Source organism: Alexandromys fortis, unplaced genomic scaffold (assembly GCF_014885135.2).
Source record: "Alexandromys fortis isolate MF-2015 unplaced genomic scaffold, M_Fortis_MF-2015_v1.1 scaffold_2232, whole genome shotgun sequence".
NCBI lineage: Eukaryota > Metazoa > Chordata > Mammalia > Rodentia > Cricetidae > Alexandromys > Alexandromys fortis.
Window position 1 is genome coordinate 1 of NW_026070109.1, and position 5,335 is coordinate 5,335.

At 38.6% G+C, this 5,335-nt stretch overlaps 1 long non-coding RNA gene across 1 annotated transcript; it reads right to left on the reverse strand.

The window, feature by feature from the left end:
* Nucleotides 1–154: 154 nt before the first annotated feature.
* LOC126496263 (uncharacterized) lies at nucleotides 155–5,064 on the reverse strand. Its single transcript, XR_007590319.1, has 2 exons — nucleotides 1,584–5,064; nucleotides 155–966 (listed from the first exon to the last, which is right to left on the reverse strand). It is a non-coding gene; the product is annotated as an uncharacterized lncRNA (long non-coding RNA).
* Nucleotides 5,065–5,335: the final 271 nt, after the last annotated feature.

Consider the following 5,335-nt stretch of genomic DNA (forward strand, 5'->3'; position numbering starts at 1 on the left):
GGGGGGGGGAGGAAAAAAGGGAGGAAAAGAAAATGTGAAAGATACTCTAAAGACTAAACATGTAGTTTTTACAGAATAAACCCTCTGGAAATTGATCTTTTCAGTAGTTCAGGCTATGAATGGACATGACTAATCAGCTTAGTGTTTCAACTAAAGCTATGTTTGATTTTTTTTTAAATACTGTACACTTTAATAAATAAACCAAACAAAGCCTCAATGTAGAACAGTCACTGCCAATATCACCCCGTGTCCCTGCAGATGAGTTAACGTATGTATTCCAGTGGTCTGCAGACTTGCCTCTACAAACAGCATTTAAAACACATAACAGACCAGTTTCCAGACTAAACTAATGAAGAAATTACAATTCAGTGCAAAATATTTTAAACTGCTTCATTCTAGTTTTCCTCAGGTGAAGAAGTGGTTGCATATTATTAAAAATGTAACAAAAGCAGCTAATGCTTTCATAAAGAATATTACGTTAGGGACCCCACCCCACCCACCTCCCATCTCTGCCATATTTTGAAAACAAAATAACATTTCCTATAGCCAGCAACTTTTTTTAATGTTACATATACTATTCTCAAGGCACATCTGATGATATATTTTTAACACAGTAGGTGTCAAAGTATGTTTAACATATGATTTCTTCAGGATCCCTCCCCCTTTCTGAATTCCAAATGGAGGAACTGAAAGTGCGATGTAAGACTGGCGATCCGAATTCTATCTTTGGCAAGCTTGTACAAGCACTATTGTAACTGTAATGTAAAAGAACTGTAAACTAGGAACTTCCTTCAGTTATGAAACACCATTCAGGACTGCTGCTTCTTGAGTGCTTTCTTCTTTTAAGTTCTTAGTCTTTTCTTCTCCTGGAGTACGCGGTAGTTTAGGAATTTCATCGCCAGAAGCGCTAGTTGGACCATTTATTGCCTTTTCTGAAGGGCCATGCTCTTCAATCACATCTTTTGCCTGTCAAAGGGAGACAACTTTTTCAACATCTTTATAAAGAAATCTGTAGCTGAGGAAGAAAATGACTACATAAACATTAGCTTTAAAAAGGGTAACTTTCATATGCCATACAGAAAGCGTTTTAAACAAATACCAATGCACTCCAGGCTCAGGGTTTTTAAACTACGTTATCTCTAGTACTTATGAGTGCCCACATCACAGAAAGCATTCGCACTGTTCAAGGAAACCTGTACCCAATATTTTAAACCACTGGGAAGTACACCATATAAATGGTGCAAACAGTCAATACAGTAGGTAAAACAACAATCACCCATTTTACTCACCTTTCAAAACTCCTATTTCTGATTAACACTGAAAACATTTAAATGAATTGAAACTTAAAGGGTCTATTCCCACTACTGACAAGAGGTAAATACTGCCGTGCTATCTATGTGGAAGTGTCTCAGACTCAAGCATGCACATCTTCACTCAGCAGGGGCCTGGCGAACCAAGATCTTCTTTAAATATCTTTCAGGTGAAACAAATGACTATACAGTAATAAGTAAAAAATAATTAAGTCTAAGCAATACGAAATAATAAAAACAAAACAAAAACCCTACAGGTTAAATTCTCCTTACCATTTCTTTCTTGTTTTTAGCCAAAGTTTCCCTTGGGAGGTTTCTTTGTCTGCTCTGAGACTCAGCTCTAGAAATATAATCTGCAACTGTGACTGTTAAAGATGAGAAAAAAATTACAGGTGTTGAAAAATATTTCTAAATTTTATTATGGATAAGAATAATTTCACTATTAAACTAAACTAATGGTGGGTAACCCAATTTCAAAAATTTACGCTGGGTACCCACATCTGAACAAAAGCATAGCTTGGGAAAATGTGCCTATGATTTTAGTGCTGACAATAGAAAAATTCAAGCTGGAACTTGAGGAAATCTAGGTTGAAGTCCTTTTGTTCAAGAAACCAGCCATCTCCTGGCTGAGTCTAAGACTGTGAGATGATTGTGGTGTAGCAACCCACCACCAAGAACAAACACTTCAAGACAGTGTTTTAAGTACAGAGTGGTGTTTGCAGTTATTAGTATGTGTGTGTATATATGGGGGAGGGGGAGGATGTTGGCACAAATCATGATGGGATAGTTAAATTTTTAATGTTTTATGTTTTTGGTTGTCCCTTTGGCCCATGAAAAACAGCACGATTAAGATATTGAACTGTGGTATTTGTGGTTTCTTCCTAACATTTCATGCTAGACAGCATTTAAATTATCTGATTTTCAAATTTTAAGAAGTACAGGCAAACTAAGACAATCCTAATGTGGTTAGACACTTGTCAGGGTGGGAAAGGAACAGAGTAAAAAGAGATGCTGTCCCAATTTAAACATAATCACATTAAGTATTAGTTTATGCACTGACCTAAGAACTTGAAACTCAATATTCCTAAACAATCATTTTCTATCACAGTCTAGTTTTAAGAAAAATCCCAATTATTAAAAACTAAAAACAGGTCAATTTTACATTATTTATAAAGCCACCATGTCTGGGGAGAACTAGTTCATTACTACATGCAGCTCAAAAAATCATTTAATACAATAAAAGGCTGAATTGTATTTTACAATTCATATTAATAATGCATGTACTAACATTAAGTTTGAAGAACTCTCTAGTAATTCATTACTTTAAATGAACCTTAAACATAATTAAACATCTTGGATCAAGACTTATTAGAAAACTACATACATTTCAAATCTAAAACCGCTTTCCTTTCAAATTATAAGGAATTCCGTAGGTTCATTCTGAAGCCTACTGCCAAGAACTTTTTATGTTTAGCAATATTCCTGGGAGATTAGTATAACCTATTCATTCTGTCTACTCTATTTGGGCAATACAGCTGTCTGGAGAATGACCACGGGTAGGGACCTTCTAATGGATTATTTTGTTTTCATAGTGTAGACTTCACTGACACCTGGAGGGGTGCGGGTGTCAAGATGTTACTGCACAGATAGGCATATTGCTCAATGTAAATGTGTACAAACACTTCTTAGACCCTTTCACCTACTCCTGCACAGAATGAGAATCTTGATGTAGCTTTGAGTCCAAAGCTAAGTGGCACTTAGTTCTGTTCCTTGTCCCCAAAGAAAGGAAGGCAGTTAAGAAATTTGTTTTATAGTTCTTATGGAAGAGAATTTTAAATTTCAAGGAAAAAAATCTAGGCAAATTTGTGGCATAATCGGGACCCTGTAATTTCCTGTGTGGTCTTAAGAATGAATGGATACCTCTGTAATGTCTAAGTGTAGAAAAGACCACTCAACAGTTAATTCATAGAGAACAAAGAGCAACTAGGAATTGTAGACAAAGGAAGAACTACTTTTGTGTGAAGGCTGTCTCCAAGACTGCTGTGACATGAAGAAACTTTGGAAAAATGGGTGACTGGAAATAAAGGAATTTGGTAAGAGGAAACACAATGGTTCCTAACAACAGGGAAGTCAGGATCAGATGTAGTATGCAACAGCACATTGCTGTCAAAACTCCAAATCACTCATTTCAGTTAATTCCAGCCAAAAACATCTAGTTCATTTAGAAAAAATTCTGTGGGATGTTTTTATGTCTGTATCCTTAGCCAGGACCACTAGCTTAGGTTATGCTGAAATGCATTCCAGGTTAATGAGCTCGTACTGATAGCCTGAATTTTCTTCTTTACAAAGGAGGGCCAGAAAATACTCATTGCTGTGCCACCTTCAAAACTGAAATTCATGACCTCTTCAATTAAAATGCAATTCTAACACTAAAAAGAGGTAGAAGAAATATAAAGGCAAAACAAATTCTTTGATAGTGTTTGATTCTTTTTGCATGTCCCTCTATCTTTAAAAAAAATCTTCAGATTAGGAATTAATGTCCTTCTCTAGACTTCTCAAATGTCTCTATAACCTCTATACCTAAAGATTTACGATTTACATTATTTGTGGGGGAGAGGGGGACACATGAAAGACCATGTTTTGGAAAGAATGCAAAAATTGGTTAGTTTGAAAGGGGTTTATTTCTACTGCACACAATTTCTTCATGGTGAATATACAGTGATTCTCTGTACAATAAGAAGTGATCTGTTTTCAAAATAATAAAGACATAGCAAACAAGTTTCTTTCCAGTTATCAAAACTTGTGACAACATAAAATACTGAATGAAACTGAAGTAAAAACTATTTGAATGATTAGCATGTGTAAAGGAAAACACACACTACAATAACACGAGAACCATTATCTTTATGGCCGGAAGCATGGCAGCATGCAGGCAGACATGGTGTGGGAAGGGCAGCTGAGGGTTCTATATTCAGATCAGCAGGCAGCAGGAAGAGTGAGGCAGTCACTGGGCCTGGCTTGAGCTTCTGGAACCAACAAGGCCGCCCCTCTCGTAAGACCGTTCCCTATGAGTCTGTGGGAGCCATTTTCATGGAAACCACCACAGAGGAGCGGGTACAGCGTCAGGCATCTGTACAGTGCAGTCTTGGCGTGTGGAATCTAGTCTCTGCCCTAGAAAGTAAGCCCTGGTTCCACCAAAGTCTTCCCAGCTTCTCGTTGGAGAATTGGCAGAGCCCATCGAGTGTGGCATAATGTGCCAGGAAAAGTAGGTACTGCTTGTGGTGATCTTTGTGTTTTGACCGGGTGCCTGCGTGGGACACCTGCATGGTGGGGGGACCCTGACCTGCTGCAGTTGATGCAAGCTGCAGAACGGATTCTCTCTGACCCTCTCCTTGGGTTAGGAGCCAGCTTGGTGCAGGATTGGAGCCAATCATTTCTTCACGTCTGTCTTGTGACGTTTCCTCCCACCTTATCAAGTCGGGGATTTGTGTGCTGGCGCTTGCAGGGTTCTGAGCAGATCTGAGTAATTCTTAAGCTTTTAAGAAAAAAAATGACATTAACTGAGAAGAATGCAATGCCATGGTATTAATTTTTTTTATTATTTTGTTTTGTTTTTGAGACAGAGTCTCTCAATCTAGTCCTGACTGTCCTGGAACTCACTGTGTAGACCAGGCTAGCCTCACACTGCATGGTCTTATGGTCTTTTTTTTTTTTTTGAGCACTGTGCTGGCCCACTTCCCAGCTCCCAGGTTGTCTTTAGTTCACTTACCAAACACTGAAAAGCAAACACTGGTTAAGACACTGACGTCGCCTTCAGAGAGCATGGAATCTAGATGGGAGGAAGGTGGAGAGCATTTTTTTTTTTCTGTTCAGGCTCTCATCAAGAGGCTTCTTGGCAGTTTAACCCTCTGAAAGGAAAAATGGAGGTTGTGGCCGGGCGGTGGTGGCGCACGCCTTTAATCCCAGCACTCGGGAGGCAGAGGCAGGCGGATCTCTGTGAGTTTGAGACCAGCCTGGTCTACAGA